Below are 20,632 nucleotides of genomic sequence, written 5' to 3' on the forward strand. Positions count from 1 at the left end.
ATACTCCACCACTGAGCCACCCAAGTGCCCCTGTAAGGGTTTTTTTAATGGCTAAGATACCCCTTCCCTCCTTGAGTTTGAGGCTTCTTGGAAATCACCTAGTCCAATGTTCTATCTGGTAGGTGTGGAGACGGAGGCTTGGAGAGTGAATGACTTGTCTAAGGTCACACAGCTCATCAGTGGGGCTGGGAATGGACCCCAGGCCTGGGACTCCCGATCCGGGGCTGCTCCCCACCACTCAGTGCCAGCATTTGATGTGCGATGTTCGACATTCAGCTGCTGTATAGAGATGCTGCTGCACTTCCTGAGGACCACGGGTCTTCAGGGGACGGAGATCTGCCCAATGGTTTCATAATTTCACTGAGTGCTGAAAATGAGAGGGGCTCACCCAAAAGCCCTGCTTCAGTGTTGTGCATCATAAATTTCTATTCATTGATTTCTACCCTGCATGGTTTTTGGTTATGACTCCAAAGCATTTGCAGCCTAATTGTTCTGCAGACTTTTAGGCATCAAAAAAACAGTGAGGCTGGTAGCCCGATAGGGGGTGGGGGGCATCTCCAGACCCATGCAGGCTTGTTTCACTTTTGCAAGGTGTTAAGCCCTGAGGCAGGGAACTCCTTTGTGGGAGGTGAGTAATGGAGGTGAGAAGCCTTTTGACCGCCAGTCACAGGATCTTTGTCCCAGCACATTTCACAAACTGGAAGGGGAACTCCAACTCCAACAGGGAGGAAGAAAGGAAGAACACGTTTAGTGAGCAGCTGTGATAAGCCAGACCCTGTGTTAAATACTTAACAGATGTAATTTAATCCCCACCGTTGCCCTGCAAGGCTGGTACGATTATCCCCATTTTACAGATGAAGAAATCAAGGCTTAGAGAGGATAAGGGTAATTTGCCTGAAGTCTGACAGGTTTTAAATGAGCTGACATGGAATTTGAACGAAGTCTGCTCGACTCCAGAGACTTTGTATATAGGAGGCCACAGAGCCTTCAAGGGGGGAAATGCCACTTGCAGACTTTACCAAAGCTGGCAGCTCCCATCATCTGCTCCCAGACACAGTTCCTCTTCCTCCTTCCCTCGTTCCTGATCCTCCCCTGGGCTGGCAGTTCCTTTTTTTTTTTTGGTCAACAGTTATAATTGTTTTTTTTTTTTCTTTATTTGAAGAATAAATAAATGACAAATAGGTTAAGAAATCTCATGAAGCGTTCCTATATGCCAATGGTTATATCACACTGTTTATCTACAGGAAAAAATCCTGTTACTGCTTTTCCTCAATGTTAAATATTGTAGGAATTCTCATCTTTAAAGCTCCTGAGTGTAGCACTGGACAGCTATCAACAACAGGACAAAAGTATTCTTTTCCTGGTGGACCCTCCACCCAATGGAAATGTTCCTAAAGCTCCCCTCTTGGCCTCATTCCGCAGGCTGCAGATAACAGGGTGGAGTGTTGGGGGCCTCACTGTGTAAAAGATAGATATCACAAGGGCAAAAGCTGGGGAGATGCTGAAGTTGGCTTTAGAAACTAAAAAATGGGGATCCCTGGGTGGCTTAGCGGTTTAGCACCTGCCTTCAGCCCAGGGCGTGGTCCTGGAGATCCGGGATCAAGACCCACTTCGGGCTCCCTGCATGGAGCCTGCTTCTCCCTCTGCCTGTGTCTCTGCCTCTCTCTGTGTGTGTCTCTCATGAATAAATAAATAAAATAAAATAAAACAGAAACTCAAAAATGCCTGTGTTGAGAAGGAATGACATAAGAGAAAGGCAGGGCAGGCAGGTGGAGGTGACGCTGGAGAGGCCAGTGGAATTGAAGCGGGGAGATGCGATCAGTGACACGAAGGCCACCACCCCATTACTCCAAGGTAATCATTGGAGCAGGAGAGCTCTGTCAACGGGGGGGACGTCTGGGCAGGCAGCTCCTGATTATGTGCTGCTCTCGTCTGGAGCTTATGCTTGTGCCCAGTCTCAGCCTTCATCTTCTGGCCGGAATGAGTGAACAGCCTTATTGAGGAGGTGTTCTAGAGACGTCATGCACCGCATGACCCACAGCCTTGGGAGGGTGGGACTTCCCTGAAAACCTGCCCTCCAGGATCCCAGCTGATTGCTCCAAGACACACACCCGACCAAGGTCAGCTCAGCGGTGATGAGCCCAGCTGCTTATACTTTGTGGGACCTTGCTGAGTAAAGGGAGCTACTTCAATCAGACGCCTTTTCAAGAACTGGGAACTGAGAATTCCAAGAATGGCCACTGAATCAGTCACAGCACCTGAATTACAAAGCTCGTGGTGTAGATAGGGACTAGGAAGTGGGAAGAGGTGATGAAACATTTCTGAACTGATGAGTAAATAAACCAAGCCTACGGAATGAGAAAAGAGTAGAGTATGTGTGCAGGGTGGTGGAGAAACCACAGATACCTATATATGGCAGTCGCAGTTTCCACAAGGCCGAGCTGTGCAGTTCCTGTTCTTGGATTCCCATAAGCTTGCTGTATCCTTTCATTAAAACCCCCTTTTCCTGAGGTAAACTGAATGGGTTCCTTCTTTCTTGAAACCAAAGAAGCTTTGTCTAGAGCAGGAGGAAATAACTTCTAACGTCTGAACTTCCTGACAATCGGCAAAGGACGCCTTTGGGGTAAGGCTCCCAGAGAGCTCCAACCAACGCTTGGAGCAGCTCTTAAGCAGTGAATAAAAAGTAATCACAGTTATCTATTGCTGTGACCACCAGTCCAAACTGAGAGGCTTAAAACAACCATTATTTATCTTGCTCGTGAATCCATAATTGGGCCAGGGTTCGGCAGGGACGACTTGTTTCCGCTCCCCTTGGCATCAGCTGGGACTGGGATCACCTGAGGGCTCACTCGCTCATTCAGGTGGAGATTGGTGCTGGCTGTTGAATGGGGCTCAGCTGCCTGCCACACACCCATACGTGGCCTCCCTGTGTGTTTGCCCCTTCCTTGCGGCATGGTGGTTAGGGTACAAGGACCAGCACTCTAAGACGACTGAGTGGCAGCGGTATCATCTTTTACGACCTTGTAAGTCACCCTGCATCATAGACGCACTCAGATTCAAGGGGCGAGAGCATACACAATGGGTGGAATGACAACATTACGTTTTAAGGAGAACATGTCACATGTGCTATGTTGTGGTGCCCATTTCTGGAATGCTTTGTCACACAGTGCCATAGAGTGAGCTATAGACATTAAGAAGATAGAGAAAGCCCCTGACCCGTATTCAAACAAATGCATATTCAGTGCAGCAACTGAAAGGCTCAACAAAACTGTTGTAGTGACACAGACTTATAAAAAGCGTAGAGAAGGGATCCCCGGGTGGCTCAGCGGTTTGGCGCCTGCCTTTGGCCCAGGGCATGATCCTGGAGACCCGGGATCGAGTCCCACGTCGGGCTCCCTGCCTGAGCCTGCTTCTCTCTCTGCCTCTCTCTCTCTCTCTGTGCGTCTGTCATGAATAAATAAATAAAATCTTAAAAAAAAAAAAAAAGCGTAGAGAAGTATAAAGCACAGCTGTGTAGGGCCGTTTAGTGCAGGCACAAACTAGCAGACCTCAGTAACTCCTAGGAGTCTAAGAGCACACTAATGTTGAATGTGAACCTTCTGTTAAGAAGTGAAGGATGGGGTGAAATACTTTGGAATGAGTTCTGTCTGAAATTTTTTAAGATTTATTTATTTTAGAGAGAAAGGCAGCTCATGTGCGATAGTGGGGGAGAGGCAGAGGGACAGAATCTTTAAGCAGACTCCCTGCTGAGCATGGACCCCAATGGGGCATGATCTCACAACCCATGAGGTCATGACTTGAGCCGAAACCAAGAGTCAGATGCTCAACTGACTGAGCCACCCAGGTGACGTTTTAGTTTTTAAATGGATGATAACATTCAATAACACATTAACTTTCTCTCATGATGACATAAGTATTACTATAGTATCCTGTAATCATTTTAGGAGCAACCTGCCTTAGAATTCCCTTGCAGGGACGTCTGGGTGGCTCAGTGGTTGGGCATCAGCCTTTGGCTCAGAGCATGATCCTGGGGTCCTGGGATCAAGTCCCACATTGGGCTCCCTGAAGGGAGCCTGCTTCTTCCTATGCCTGTGTCTCTACCTCTCTGTGTGTGTGTCTCTCATGAATAAATAAAAATCTTAAAAAAAAAATTCTCTTGGAGATATCATTCCATTATCTTCCCGCCTCCATTGCTACTGAAGATAAGTCTGCTGACAATCTATTTTAGTACCTTTGTAAGTTATCTGTCTTATCTCCCCGGCTGCATTTAAGATTTTTTCTTTGTCTTTGGTGTACTGCATTTGCTCTTACATCTATGCCTACCTGTGGAATTAAAAAAAACTCTATTTGGGACACCTGGCTGGCTCAACTGGAAGAGCATGCAACTCTTGATCTTGGAGTCGTGAGTTCAAGCCCCACCTTGTCTGTGGAGATTACTAAAAAAATAAGTGTAAAAAAAATTCTGTTTGGGGTTTATTTATTTTGTTTTAAAAGATTTTATTTATTTATTAATGAGAGAGAGGGAGGGAGCAGAGAGAGAAGCAGGCTCCATGCCAGGAGCCCGATGCAGAACTCGATCCTGGGTCTCCAGGATCATGCCCTGGGCTGAAGGTGGTGCTAAACCGTTGAGCCACCTAGGCTGCCCTGTTTGGGGTTTAATAGGAATCTTTAAACTGATGACACATGTTATATAATAAAAAAAAATTTGTCTTTGTCCTAGGTTCCTGGAAGGGAGCTTCTAAACACTTCCTAATTTTCCCAGCAGAGCATCTTTGCTAATCATGGTGGGGTCCTTAGACCACATCTGAGTTTATGTTAATGAGTGACTCAGGATGGGGGCTGGTCACACCAGAAAGACTAACCATGTGATTAGAGGGTTGGGTTTTTGAGCCACATGGTATCAGCCCAACTCCCTCTCAGGGGGGAGGGGACTGGAGACTCAGTTCAATCAGTGATGTGCATATAATGAAATCCCAACAAAAACTGTGGACACCCTAAACTTGGGTGAGCCACCTAGCTGGTAAATGCATCAATGTGCTGGGAAAGTGGCACATCTTGATTCTACAGGGATGGGGCATGGATAGTCTATGTTTTGGGACCCTCCCAGACCTCACCTATGTGTCTATTTGCTGGTTCTGATTTACATACTTTATAAAAAAAAACTGTTATTAAGTATAGCCCTTTTTTGAGTTCTATAAATCATTACAGCAAATTATGGAACCTGAGGGAAGGTCATGAGAACCTCTGATTTTGTAGCCAACTGGTCAGAAGTGAGGATGGCCTGGGGACCCTTTGAAAGGGCAGCTGGGGTCTGAGTAGGGCAATCTTATTTGGACACTGAGCTCTTAACCTATGGCTGTGCTAACTCTGAGTGATTACTACCAGAATAGCTTTGTAGTACTGCACACATTTTTCTTCACTCTAGAAAGATTTCAGTGTTAGAAACCTGTAGTTTCTGGCTTATGAAAAATCACTGGCTTATGAAAAATCAGTAATGACTATCCATTGCCTATTGTTCCAATCAAAGCAAACTGTGGACCCTCTCTGCCTGGCGTCAAAGGAATGCCACTAAACATAGGAGAAACAATGTCGTGCCTTTGATGTAAAAATAAAACAGTGTAAAGTAGAGGCAGTGTGGCAGGTGGCATTAATGTTTCTTTTTTAAATTTATTTTATTTATTTATTTTATTTTTTGGCATTAATGTTTCTTTAGCAGACATTACTGGTGCTCTGCCCAGATCTTCTCAGATCTCTTTTCGGGTTCTGGTCTTCCTCCTAATTTCTGTGTGATCTTGTTTCTAAGATCCACACATGTATGCTTCTTTTTAAGGACTGCTCCAGGGCTACTGGAGTTGCTTCACCCAGGTTTGGAAAGCCAAAGCTGTTCCACTGCTTACGCTCTCCTGGAGCAGCCCTTAGCCAATGACTGACAGCTGTGGAAATAAGAAAGCCTAGCTCCCTTGCCTTGAGCTGGGTAGACTCTGAGGTATAATTAACACTCCAGAATCCCCTACAGGGTGAGGCTCAGCCCAGGACTCTGCTTGATATTATACCCTTACTTAGCTTTGTCTCATTCCCTGTTCTGTTCACCTACTCCTTTTCTGGATTCTCCCAGGAACACTTCCTTAGTAAATCACTTATCCACAAATCCTTGACTCAGAGTCTACTTCTGGGGAACCTAACCTAAAATAGCTCCCAATTATTCACTGCTGAGAATGCTGCCATGTGACTTGCAATGCGTGAGAGGGAGGGAAATCTATTTTTCTTCCCCCATTGAGCCAGGCTTGGCCATATGATGTGTCCTGACCAATGGAATGTGACAAGAAGTAATGTATGCTACATGTTATTTGAACCTTAAGAATCGTCACTTACTAGAATTGTTCTTTTCTTTGGGGAAGGGCCAGAATAGGGCTGCTCCTTCAGCCTGGGTCCTAGAACCAGAGCTGACACACAGCCAACATGGAACATGAGCAAGAATAAACCTTTATTATTAGAAGACAATGAGATTTGGGAAGTTTTACTGCAGCATAATTTAGCAGATATAACACAGAGGATATGTCCTAAACAGCCTAGGGTCAAAGCCAAGCTCTACTGCTATCTATATAACCTTGGCCAAGTTGCTTAGCCTCTGTGAACCTCAGTTTGTAAAATAGAGATATTAATGATATCCACTTCATAAAGTCATTGTGGGGATCAAATGAGTTAACACATATAAAGTGTGTCAAACAGTGCTTGGCACATGATAAATGCTTGATAAATATTAACTAAAGTGAACTATAATTAGGAACTGTGAAAAAAAAAAAAAAAAAAGGAACTGTGATAGCTCATCCTCAAGTTTTCTGTTTTCTCCCACAACCACTGAGTTTATTGGCTGTCTCCCCAGCATCCATTCCACTCTTCCCACAGTCTTGATTTCAATTGGAGGATCTATCTGGTCCTGGGGAAGCGGATTTCACTGTGACTTCACTTGGCCCAAGATAAGCCAGACAGCCAATAGTGTGTTGGTAAACTGGATCCCAGAAGGATGGGGAGGGAAGGCAATTTCCATGGTGTACACACTCTCTACACGACGAATTTCAAGCTACCAATGGTTTAACAATTGGCTTGCAGAATTCCTGAATATTTAACAGTCACCTGAGGAGCCAGTACCAGCTGGCTCCAGTCCATTGGAGGCCACGTTTCTAGTCCTAATACCTAAATTCAAGCTGCTGCAATCTGTGAGAATCTCAGGATTCCTGCAACTCTAATCAAATGCGAACAATTCCCCTGCATGTTGTAAAATAGAAAAGAACTTTCCAAAATACATCATTAGGTCGAACATACAAAATTGCAAGTTTTGATCTCCATAAGGAGCAATTACATATGATTCAACTTAATAGACCAAATACACAGGATACTATGGAAGAAGAGCAAGGAATGAGGAACGATGGGGGGGGGGGGGGGCGGGGAGGAGAAGGTGGAGGAGGAAGTAGGTCCACCAAAAGCAGATGTGAGCTATAACCATGTGGAGTTTAAGATTTTTTTGTTATTTAATTATTTATTCATGAGACACAGGCAGAGGGAGAAGCAGGCTCCCTGCGGGGAGCCCGATGTGGGACTCGATCCTGATCCCCGGACCCCAGGATCACGACCTGAGCGGAAGGCAGAGGCTCAGCTGCTGATCCACCCAGTGCCCTGACCATGCGGAGTTGAAGAAGAGATGTTGATTCTTCACTCCACAATGGGTTGCAAACCTAATTCTGGACAATCAGCTTCCTTATTCCTGGACTACATCCACTCTGGGAAGTATCATATTTTACCCTACGAGCTTATCCAACATCTTCATGCTTCCCGCTTTGCTTGATGGTCCTAAACCCAGACTCCCTTTCCATCCTGGACTAGAAATTCTGGAAGGTCTTAGAGATTTTGGCCAGCACCTCGCGACAGGTTTTTGGAGACACTCAGGGTCACGCTCGCTGTCCAGAGAGTCCCACTTCCCTATGGCGTTCTTCTCGCTTTAAGATCACTCGCAGCGAGCTGGGGCGGGAGGGACTCGAGTGCGCCGGGGTCCCTCACCTCTCGGAGCTTCAGGTCATTCACCTGTGCCGTGGGGGCTGCTCCCCTCGGTAGGGGGCCTGAGAACTAACCCGGGACACGCACGCGGGGGCACGGCGCCCGACCGCCAGCCGTCATCAAGCGTGCCCGCGCGGGGGGACGTTAAACACCCCGGGGCTGCGGCTGCGCCCGCGCCCACGCCCACGCCCGGCAGGTGCCGAGACGAGCGCCCAGCCGCGCGCACTCGCAGCTCCCCCGCCCCGCCCCCGCCGCGTCCCGGCGGCCCCTGCGGCGGGCGCGGCCCCGCCTCCCAGAATCCCCTGCGGGCCTCCCCGGAGCGCGGCCGCGGCGGCGTGAAGTCGGCCCGGAGCGTCCCGGCCGTGGGAGCCCGGCCCCGCCCCCGGCCCCTCCGCCGAGGTCCCCGTTTCCTACCACGCACCCCACCCGAGCTGCGCGTACTCCCGGCACAGCTAGCGCCGGCCCACCCCTCCGCGCGCGACCCCACGCTCTGCTTCCCGCCCGCAAAGGACGCACCTCCCCCACGCCGAGCCAAGTCCGTGGCTCGCGGCCCTCGGGGCATGCGCAGACTCGCGGCCCTCGGGGCATGCGCAGACCGCAGCTGCGGGCATCTGCTCGGCCCGGCGCTCGGCGCTCGCCGCGTGCGCCCCGCTCGCCCAGGACCTAGGCCCGCGACGCGGCACGTGCAGCACACACCTTGGTGCACCGCCTGCGCCGCCGCCGCTGCAAACCCCATGTATTTTGTAGCGATTACTCCAATCGCTCACATCCACAACGCGCAGTCGCTCCTCACACAGATGACACGCGTGACACAGTGTTCCACACTACACCGGACACAGAGCGTGCGCTTAAGCCTCTGACGAAAAAGGAAAAGCCACATTACACACAAACGACACGCATGCGTTACCCACACCACACTAAATACAACACATTATGCAAGCCCTACACACACCCATAGCACATCTTCACAGGCTCAGCAACATGACCCCACACACAACACCCAAATGTACCAGTGAGTCCCCCACTAACACCCACTGCACAAACATGAATAATCACACACACTCTCTGGGGGCAGAGAGATAGGGGGCTGCAGAAACCCAGAGCTAAGGGGACTCGGGTGTGGCTTTCTGAGCACTAAGTTCCATCCTCTGACTCGTCTGTAGGAGGAAATGCAGCTAGGGAGAAAATGCCTAAAAAATGAAGTTGCTGGGACACCTGGGTGGCTCAGTGGTCGAGCGTCTGTCTGCCTTTGGCTCAGGTGGTGATCCGGAGGTCCTGGCATTGAGTCCTGCATCCGGAGCCTGCTTCTCTCTCTGCCTATGTCTCTGCCTCTCTCTGTGTGTCTCTCATGAATAAATAAATAAAATCTTTTTAAAAAATGAAGTTGCTGTCTGCGCCTTGAAGAAAAAAAGAGAGAAGCCTAACTACACCTGACTCTGGGGTTTTACCCTTGGCAAAACACTTTTACTGGAGTTATCTCATCTCACAAAACCTGTGAGGTAGGTAGCGTACGTACTATTATGACACTAGAATCATTGCTGGAGAAGCACAGGCACCTGCCTGAAGTCACAGAGCATAGGTCAGGCCAAGCAGGTCTGGAAGCAGTCCCATCTCCTGGATCACCCCACCCAGGCTTCCCCCTCCTGCCAGCTGTCTGCACAGCCCCCCTTCTTCCCCCATCCTGGCTGAGACACTGTGGCTACAATCAAGAAGCCACCTGTCTTGAGCCACCACCTTCAAAAGCCTTTCATTCCGTCCTAATGGGGCAAGGCGCCCAGGCCGCCCCACCCTTAGGGTGGATTAGGCCTCCGCCTCCCTGTTCCCTGTTGGAGTTTAAAATACATCAAAAGAGCTCCCTGCACCAAAAGAGCTCTCACAGGCCCTGTCTGGTAGCTTGAAATCACACCACCAGAGATCTCTTTTAGGTAAAGGCATTGGGCTCGGAAGGCCTCTGCTCAAAATGCACCTGTGTCCCTGAGACAGACTCCCACGCTGCAGCTTCCAGCTGTTGTCTTTCCTGTCACTCTGTGCATTGCAACAGACATTGCCTAATGCCAGCTTGCTGGTGGAGTTGGATTGTTATAGCAAGTTCTGTGGGAATGGGGCACAGGATGGGGAAGTTTGATCGTGGCTGAGGGAAGATATGAAAAACGTGTAGAGTGACCCGGAGAGGGGGAAGCAGGATCATGCGAACAGGATTGAGAACGATGGGGATACACCCTGGGTAGAGGTGGAGGAGACCCTGAGTCCAAGAGAGAATGCCATGAACTTTCCAGAGAGGCAGGGAGGTACAGAGGATCAAATGTATATGGTGGGCTTATGTGGTGGTGGTGGTGGTGGGGTTGGTGGGAGAGAGCTGTTTGTGGGGGACGTTCTGGCTCCTTGCTGGCAGCATCCCGATCAGGACACTTGAGCAATCACAGATTATTTCTCTCTGGAAGTTGCCGAAGAAAATGTAAGGTCGTGGGAAAGTGTTAGCGATGTATTGATAAGTGGGAAAAAAGGTTTCAAAACAGAACATAGAATGGGATCCCTATTTTGTAATGCTGGCTGGAAAGATATCAAAATGTTAGCCGTGGTTATCCTTGCTGTACGGAGGATGACTTTGCATTTCCTCTTGGAGCCTTTCTGTATTTTCCAGATTTTCTTTTTTTTTTTTTTAAAGATTTTATTTATTTATTCATGAAACACACACAGAGAGAGACACACAGGCAGAGACACAGGCAGAGGGAGAAGCAGGCTCCATTCAGGGAGCCCGATGTGGGACTTGATCCCGGGTCTCCAGGATCACACCTTGGGCTGCAGGCGGCGCTAAACCGCTGTGCCACCGGGGCTGCCCCCATATTTTCTATAATGAACTTGGTTGGAGCATGATTGTCATACCTATCAGAAAGTTATTTTATTTTATTTTTATTTTTTTAATTTTATTTATTTATGATAGTCACACACACAGAGAGAGAGGCAGAGACATAGGCAGAGGGTGAAGCAGGCTCCATGCACCGGGAGCCCGACGTTGGATTTGATCCCGAGTCTCCAGGATCGCGCCCTGGGCCAAAGGCAGGCGCTAAACCGCTGCGCCACCCAGGGATCCCAGAAAGAGTTATATTAGATAAAGACTCATTGAACACTTCCAGAGTGCCCATCAAATTCTACAGTGTTGGCACTACACATAATGCAGAGAAATGTAAGCCATAACTGCTGCTCTAAGATTACCCTTAAATCCAGTCATCCCACAGGGGTTCCACTCTGTGCACAACAATGTGGCTCTGGAATTGAAACACCTGGGTTCAAATTCCTCTTTTGCAGCTTCCTAGCTGTGTGACCTGGGTGAGTGCCTTGACCTTTCTGTGCATTGGTTGCCTTATCTATAAAATGGAGTAATAATAATACCTGTAAGAATTAGTTGAGCTGATACAGCTGAACACTTAGAAGTCATCACCATGTAACTGTTGGCTTTACTGCTATTAGTGGGTAAGAGCTTTGCCTCTGGGGCCAGCCTGTCTGGGTTCAGATCCTTGTTCTCTTTCTGTTTGCCTTGGGCAGATGATTTCATCTGTTTCTACTTCAGTTTTCTAATCTTGAAAGTGGGGATGAAACTAATGGTGCTTCATAGGGTTGTTAGGAAAATTAGAGTAGCTATGGATAAAGTACTTAAAATAGTGCCGGGCACATAGAAAGTGCCCATTGTCAGCTGTTAGAGTACTAATTGTTGTTGGTGGTGGTATTCTTATTACCACTGGGTGAGGCAGGGATTGGGGCACCACCCACCAGAGCGCCCCAGGTAGAGCCCACTGGGGGGTCCAGAATACGTGAGATGGGCTGAGCTGAGCACTGCAGGACGGCCCCACGCACTCTGTCTGGCTTCTCTTGCATTCTCCTCTAGCCCACATTCTTCTGGTCCTTTAAGTTTTATTTCTTATTTTTTAAAGATATTATTTATTTATTTTTGCGAGGAGGGGCTGGGGGAAGGGCAGATGCTCGAGTCTGAGCAGGCGGAGGGGCAGAGGGAGAAGCAGAGTCCTCGCTGAGCAGGGAGCCCGATCCAGGACTTGATCCCAGGACCCTGGGATCATGACCTGAGCCAAAGGCCAAAGGCAGATGCTTAACTGACTAAGCCACCCAGGCACCTTGGTTATTTATTTATTTATTTATTTATTTATTTATTTATTTATTTATAAAAGATTTATGTATTTATTTATTCATGAGAGACACAGAGAAAGAGGCAGAGACATAGGCAGAGGGAGAAGCAGGCTCCCACACAGGAGCCCGACGTGGGACTTGATCTTGAAACTCTGAGATCACACCCTGAGCTGAAGGCAGAAAGGCAGACACTCAACCCAACCACTGAGCCACCCTAGGCATCCCACCTTGGTTGTTTAAATTTTAAAACTGTAGCTCCCGAGGTTTCAGTCCTTGCACCTACACCACTACTTCCTTGATCTTTATTTAGCTATAAACACTGTAGATTTCTGAAACTAATGGAAGGAGCCTTCCAGGACTTATTTGCATGGGAAGTGCCTGGCCATATTATTTTTATAATTGTGTGTTCTTTTCTTTCTATCATTCCATAAATTTCAGCCCCACCTGGGTCCTCCCTTAATTTTAGGAAGGGGGGCTCCTAATTGAGACTTCTGATAAAATCTAGCCCCTTTCTCTAACTCAGTCTGGTCACTGAGATCTATCCAGGTGGGATTTTTGACCATGTGAACCTGTTTTCCTTTGTTCCTGTGCATAGTACTTATCTCTTCTTCTTTTTTTTTTTTTTTAATGAAGTCTTTTTTTTTAATTTTTTTTTTAATTTATTTATTTATGATAGTCACAGAGAGAGAAAGAGAGAGGCAGAGACACAGGCAGAGGGAGAAGTAGGCTCCATGCACCGGGAGCCCGATGTGGGATTCGATCCTGGGTCTCCAGGATCGCGCCCTGGGCCAAAGGCAGGCGCCAAACCGCTGCGCCACCCAGGGATCCCAGTACTTATCTCTTCTTGCAGCCAAAGCCTCTACCTGTGGTAATGTCATGAATGAATGAATCAATGAATGAATCAATGAATGGGTGAATGACTACACTCTGGATCTGCTTTGTTCTCAAGGTAAACCAGCAGAAAAATGGCTTAGTTCTTGGAGCAAAGCCCTTGGCAGACAGAAACTGGAAGGCCTTTTGAATCTATGTGGAACAACAAGCTTCTGAAATCCCAGAGTGGTTGGCAGCTTAGGAACTTGACTATAGGACTAGTTGGGAAAATGTGTTAAGTCTGGAGACTTCCAGAAGCTGAAACTGATGAATAGTCACAGATCAGGGAGAGAGGATTCCTATCATACCTGTGTTCTTTATTGAGAGCTGTGCTCTCCTTATATGTAGGCTTTATTAATGCTGCTCTGCTGGTCCACTTTATTAAAGATTTATGTTCTTATTTAAAAATGAGCAAAATTAACAGGAGAGCAAGCTTGCTTGTTTCAGAGTTAGGCATGACCTTCCATTGTATCTCTGGCTTTCTCAACTGTTTTTGAGGGTACTTTATCAGGCTGTGCTCAGAACCTTGCAATTTATCCCACGCTAGATGCTTCATACTCTTTGTGATTGTTTCATGTTCCCCAGTTTTGTCTTCTCTGGGACTATTAACTCTGGGAAGTTTCACATCCCATCCCTGACAGACACTCAAAGCTAAAGAGTTGGGGTATTGGGTATGATATTTATTTTTTTTCAACTCAATATGTAGTTTGGTCAAACATCAGTCTAGAGTTGCTAAGTAGGTATCTTTTAGATGTGATTAACATCTGGGGCACCTGGGGGGCTCAGTGGGTAAAGCGTCTGACTCTTGACTTCAGCTCAGGTCATGATCTCAGGGCTGTGAGATGGAGCCCCATGGCTCTGGGCTCAGTGGGGACTCTGCTTAAGAGTCTCTTTCCCTCTGCCTGTGCCCCTCCCCCTGCTTAGTCTCTCTCTCTCTCTCTCTCTCTCTCTCAAACAAATAAAATCTTCAGATGTGATTCACATATAAATCAAGAGACTTTGAGTAAAAATGATTACCTGCCTTAATGTTGTTGGGCCTCATCCAGTCAGTTGAAGGCTTAAGAGAAAAGATTGAGGCTCCCACCCCCACTCCAAGAAAGAAAGGAATTCGGCCTCTGGAGGACCTTCCAACTCAAGACTACAACTCTTGCTGAAATTGCCAGCCTGCCCTACATTATGGACTTGTCGGCCCCACCCCCTCTAAAAGCACAAAACCCCAATACCTTACAATAAACCTCTCTATCTCTGTCTGCCTGTGTCTGTACATATATACACAGAAATTAGAGTGTTCCTATGAAAACTTAAAAGTTGAAATGGTGTAAAGTGAAGAAGCACTTGCCATTAACTTATATGGAAATGCTTTTTAGTGTTCCCAGGCCCCAAATAAACCTCTCTTAGGCTTTTCAGATATGTTAGGACACATCTTGCTAATGGATGCACCAAATAAACCGAGACAAAGCCTGGATGTTCACGGTTCAAAGCTATGGCGGCTTGATGCTGAGATGCTGAGTGTAGTTCCCAGAGACGGAGCTTGGTGGCGCCACTCTCACTGCTCCGTTTGGCCACCTCTGTAACAGCTGGTTACAGATCAAACACCAGAAGGCTATTTTCACTTTTAGCCTCTTTTCTGTAAAAGTGACAGTCCTCTTCAGATTTCCTTTAGTTAGCAAAAACAGGCACGAATGTAGGTCTTTCATAAAAACAAAGCGTGGTAGCACAAGCTTTTGAAAAGCAAGGGGTACCTGTATATATATATACACACAAATATATATATACATATATACAAATTTCATATATATATATAATATATATGTATATGAAATTTGGTTCTGTTTCTCAGAGAACCCTAGTACAGTAGTAATGTATTTTCTTTCCTTGCTTGGAACAAAATCATTCTTAATGCCTTTTCATGACATTAAGTGGTTGGACAGGTGCAGGAGGTCTGAGAGACCTCAGCAGGTCTGGTCTCTCACCTCATTCTTGAGCAGACTTGTACTTAAACTTTTGGTCACAAAGAATCATTTGAAATGAAAACCAAGGGGCAACTGGGTGGCTCAGTTTGTTAAGTGTCTGCCTTCTGCTCAGGTCATGATCTCCAGGTCTCCAGGTCCTGGGATTGAGCCCTGAATCATCAGGCTTCCTGCTCAGCAAGAGGTCTGCTTGGGATTCTCTCTCTCCCTCTGCCCCCCCCCCCCGCTGTTCTCTCTCTCTTTCTCTCTCAAATAAATAAATAAAAATCTTTAATAAAAACATAAGTGAAGATCAATTCTTCCTCTGCTATCTACCATGTTAGCTACATCTAAAATTATGTGCATTTGTAGGGTGCCTGGGTGGCTCAGTAGGTTAAGCACCTGCCTTTGGCTCAGGTCATGATCCCAAGGTCCTGGGATTGAGCCCCGCATAGGGCTCCCTGCTCAGCGGGGAGACTGCCTCTTCCTTTCCCTCTGTGTTCTTTCTCTCAAATAAATCTTTAAAAAAATAAAAATAAACAAAACTACATGCACTTGTAATAACAAAAGACTGGAGACAGCCAAAATGTTCATCCATATGATGGAGTACCATGTAGTGGTCATGGAATTGGAGATAAACTGAGTGGTAAAAAGCAAGGTGCCCCACACTGTGCTTCCATTTGGGCGGGTGATAGGAATATATGCACATTTGCTTACAGGTCTCCAGTCCCTTGTCCATAATCCCCAAATCCAAAAAAACATCTGAAAACCAATCTTTCTTTTGGTTTGTGGCAAACTTATGTGGTAGCAAAACAAGAGATAAAAAGGTGTGAAGACACTTGCAGTTGGTACTTATCCTTATTAGTGTGAATACCTTATACTGACTTACAGGTGACCTGCAGCCTGTCTGCCTGGGATTGACAGGGTTCCTTGAGTCTGGATGGAACTTCCAGGGCTCAGATCCGGGCGATGAGTCATCCTACACAGAACCTACAGGGGGTCGGGGGAGGAGGTGTTACTAAATACATGTATATGCACCTCGGTACCTGTCTGACACCTGAAAAGTTCTGGATTCTGAAACCAATCTGTCCCTAAGGATTTTGGATGAAGGCCTGTGGACCTGAATGTTCATGGTCTAACTCTGGCAAGAGACACAGCTCTCAGCTGCAGCGCCTGGGAAGGAAATGGGTGGCTGCGAGGCAGAGATAGGATGGAACATTTTCCCTGCATATTATTTTGCAACTTTTGACTATGAACCATGTGAATGCATTGTCTCCTAAAAAAATAAATACAGGAAATTATGGAAAGGCGAAACTGCACTTCTGAGTAAACTACAAATAGAATTTTAAAGATTTCAAAAAACTGAAATCACTGTGCTACGGTTATGGATGCCGTCAAGACAATATTTGTCTTTCTGATTCTGCTGATTCCAGCATATTCCGTCCTCAGAGCCGCTTGGGCTCCGGAGCCCCGATTTGGGGAGAGACTTGCTCTCGGTTTTGTAAACTAAGAATGCTGAGTAGGTATCTCGGGGAGCAGCAGGTGGCCCAGGGCTCTGGCATCGGGAGCCTGCTCCACGGCCCCCCGGGCGATTTTTTTTTTCCTGGTTAGTAGTTGTTATTATTATTTTGAAAAATCAAGAACAATCATGCAAAGCAAGTAGAAACAGGCTGGGTCAGCTGAAAAGTGCCCACACGCTCCCGCCCTGGGTCTCTGGTTGATATAATTAGCCGGTTGTATCCAGCGGTGAGTGGGCGGCTCGCTCCCGAGCACCGGCAAGGCCGGGGATGATGTAACCGAGGGCTAGCCCGGGCAAGGCCGAGCCCGAGCGGGCCTCCGGAGATGCTGACGCGACGCTGTGCGGCGGGAGCGGGATGGGGGGGGGGGGAGGGGGAGGGGGAGGGGAGAGAATGGGGGTTGGAGAGGGGAGGGGAGGGGGAGAGAATGGGGGTTGGAGAGGGGAGGGGGAGAGGAGAGAATGGGGGTTAGAGAGGGGAGGGGGAGGGGGAGGGGAGAGAATGGGGGTTGGAGAGGGAAGGGAGAGGGGGAGGGGAGAGAATGGGGGATGGAGAGGGGAGGGGGAGGGGAGAGAATGGGGGTTGGAGAGGGGAGGGGGAGGGGAGAGAATGGGGGTTAGAGAGGGGAGGGGGAGGGGGAGGGGAGAGAATGGAGGTTGGAGAGGGAAGGGAGAGGGGGAGGGGAGAGAATGGGGGATGGAGAGGGGAGGGGGAGAGAAAATGGTGGGGGGAGAGAATGGTAGGGGGAGGGGAGGGAGGAAGGAATGATGGGGGGAGGGGAGGGTCAGGGCTGCAAGGTGGTGTGGGGGTGGGGTGGGGTGGGGTGGGCTTGGGGAGGCTGACTGCCCCTGAGGAAAAGGTGGCCTTCTGTTCACCCAGGCTTGAGCACCCCTCTTGCCCCCCACCCCTCCTTCTGCTGAGAGCTTCTGGAGCTGAGGAAGGGGTTCCTGAGCATGGCTAGACTACATCCGGGCTCCCAAAGCTGTGAGGGTGGAGGATGCGAATGGCTCAGTCAGCGGGGGAGATTTTGCAGAATCCCTGGGAACCTGTGTGCCTGGCTGCCCGCTGCCCAAATTCTAATTCAGTAGGTTCAGGTAGGGCCAGAAATTGGAATATGGTTTTCGTTGTATTGGTTACTATTTAAAATGATATTAACCCTTACAAAGATACATTACGAGGAATAAGCCTACCTTGCACACACACGTGGGGTGGGCGGGCGGCGGCAAGCAGGCGGTACACACCGCAGCTCCAGCCCCTGGATGCAGTGACACAACCAGGGAAAACCCATGTGCTTGTGGGTTTTCTTTTCTTTTCTTTTTTTAAAGATTTTTATTTATTCATGAGAGACATAGAGAGAGAGAGGTAGAGAGACATAGGCCGAGGGAGAAGCAGGCTCCCTGCGGGTACTCAATCCCAGGACCCCAGGATCACATCCTGAGCCAAAGGCAGAGGCTCAACCACCACTGAGCAACCCAGGTGCCCTGAATATTTTTCAAAAGAGAGTTCCCTTTCCTCCCACTCTATAGGTTGAGTAGGAGGAGCTGGTTGAGCTGGAGGAAGCGAAGGCTAATGGGGGGGTGGGATCAGGCATCTACTCGGTGATAAAGGAGGATTGGGTCCCCCCAGAAAGCCCCCCCACCACGGCATCCCCCCAATGCCCCACCAGGTCAGGTCCAAGCCGGGTCCCACAAACCCCATCAAGAACCTTTCAGTGTCTCTGTACCTCTATTTCAGGCAATAAAAGGCCTTTTCTTCCTTCCTTCCTTCCTTCCTTCCTTCCTTCCTTCCTTCCTTCCTTCCTTCCTTCCTTCCTTCCTTCCTTCCTTTTTTTTTTACAAGATTTTATTCATTTATTCATGAGAGACACACAGAGAGAGGCAGAGACCCAGGCAGAGGGAGAAGCAGGCTCCATGCAGGGAGCCTGAAGTGGGACTCGATCCTGGGTTTCCAGGATGACACCCTGGGCGTGAGGCAGGCGCTCAACCTCTTAGCCACCCAGGCGTCCCTAAAAGACCTTTTCTTAGTAATCCTCCTAGGCCAGTGGGCCTTTTTCAGATGGATTTGCTGAGTAAGGGGTTTTCCTGCATTTCAATGTTCTCACAGACTTTGATGTTGGCTAGTGAAAACAAAACAAAACAAAACAAAACAAACCTGTGTACCAGAGAGGGGAAACTGGGTCCTGCTGTGTGGTTTTAAGACAAGTCACACTGTCTCTTTGTGTCCCGGTTTCTTCCTTTGGGAACTAAGATACATCTAGATAGTAGATACATCTACTAAAACATCAGGCCTGCCTCATGTTTTTCAATAATCTCAGGGAGACTGTAAAGTTACATATAGGAAAACACCCATTTTATAGATGAAGATACTGAGGTCCAAGTTCGTGCAGCGCAGAGGTGTCACTGTTCTTCTTGTAAGGTCCAGAAACTTGGCAGGAAAAGACCCTCTTTTTTTTTTTTTAAGATTTTATTTAAAAAAAAAAGATTTTATTTATTTATTCATTAGAGACACAGAGAGGGACGCAGAGACACAGGCAGAGGGAGAAGCGGGTTCCATGCAGGGAGCCCGATGTGGGACTCGATCTTGGCACTCCAGGATCACGCCCTGGGCTGAAGGCAGGCGCCCAACCGCTGAGCTACCTGGGTGTCCTGGAAAATACCCTCTTGTGGGAAGATGGGGGGCAGAGTGAGGGGCTCTGATGTGCCTCTGTCCCCTGCTGTGACAGAGATGGCTAGCAGGTCATCACAAATCTGTGCTATCTAGGGACAGCATTGACCCTTGCATCTAGGTGGGGACACATGACAGGTTCTCACCAATAAAATGTGGGTGGGAAATGGTGCATGTTACTTTTTTTTTTTTTTTAAGATTTTATTTATTTATTTGCCAGAGAGAGAGAGCGCGCAAGCACAAACAGGGGGAGCAGAAGAAGGAGAGGGAGAAGCAGGTTCTCCACTGAGCAAGAAGCCGGATTCAGGGCTTGATCCCAGGACCCCAAGATCATGATCTGAGCCAAAGGCAGGCACTTAACTGACTGAGCCACCCAGGCAGGCCTGATGCATGTCACTTCTCAGCCAGATGTGAAGAAATGCACATGCCTTCTTCTTGGTTTTTCTCCTTCCTCCAGCTGGAAGCAGAGATCCTGTTGTTCCAGGGAATGGTGGAGCCAGTCAAGAGCCTGAATCCCTGAATCACCACACGGACATCGGCTACTTGCCAACCAGAACACCTTAGTTGTGCTCATGTGTGTGTGAGAAATAAACATCTTTGGGTGTCTCGAAAATCAATTTGAGAGTTGATTTGTTATAATGGCTTGTGTCATCCTAATACACACCCCCACTTTTCTTCCTGAGTCTAGGCCTAAGCTGCTTACCTGTTCCCAGAAGGGGACATGGATAATTATTTCTCACAGCAAATGCCGGGTTGTTTGAAATGACGGAATGTGGGGAATGGAGATTTTGTCTCCTCCTTAGGTCTGAGATTGGGGCCACCAGCATTCAGGGCCTGGGGGTTGCAGCTGTTGGCATTCTGCAATGGCTCTGGCGGGGTTAGGACCATGTGTGACACTCGGAGGAACTCCTAGGGAAGCAAAGACAAGGACAAACAGCTGATGGGAGGGTGAGGCCACAGCCAGAGCCTTGGGTCTGCCCTGACTCTCTGCCTGTGTCACCTCACTAGAAGCCAGTACCTCCTGGCACCTCCATTTTTCCCATCTGTAGTATGAGTCATGGATGTGGAGTGAGAGTGAAGTGGGGATGGTAAGGAGTCAGGTAATAAATCTGAAATCCTAAAATCACTTTTAAGACTCCACACTGCTGTGCAATCAAAAGATCCAAACCCAAGACTCCTAGAACTTTAGTTTATGCAGGGGATAAACTATGCACCTTCCTTGGGAGGCGCTTAAAGATAATTTGTTAGGGAAGAAAACAATGAAAGATCACATAATTCCTTCTCTTTGGGGGGATCATCCAGAAGGCTATTCTAAGCTAAAGGGCCTGGGAGATGAGTGTCTTGGGGCTTTGAAGGCCAGCTCAGAGGACTGAGCTCAATTCCCTTTGCTATCAAATGTGTACTCTCAGGCGTCTAGCATCTGAAATTCTAGCATTAGTG

General features: G+C 48.0%; 1 long non-coding RNA gene across 1 annotated transcript; it reads left to right on the forward strand.

The window, feature by feature from the left end:
* Positions 1 to 16,771: 16,771 nt before the first annotated feature.
* LOC119874264 lies at positions 16,772 to 19,805 on the forward strand. The gene is made up of 3 exons (XR_005367366.1): positions 16,772 to 16,869; positions 17,408 to 17,622; positions 19,413 to 19,805. It is a non-coding gene; the product is annotated as an uncharacterized LOC119874264 (long non-coding RNA).
* Positions 19,806 to 20,632: the final 827 nt, after the last annotated feature.

This window comes from Canis lupus, chromosome 12, assembly GCF_011100685.1.
Source record: "Canis lupus familiaris isolate Mischka breed German Shepherd chromosome 12, alternate assembly UU_Cfam_GSD_1.0, whole genome shotgun sequence".
In the NCBI taxonomy this organism is placed as follows: domain Eukaryota; kingdom Metazoa; phylum Chordata; class Mammalia; order Carnivora; family Canidae; genus Canis; species Canis lupus.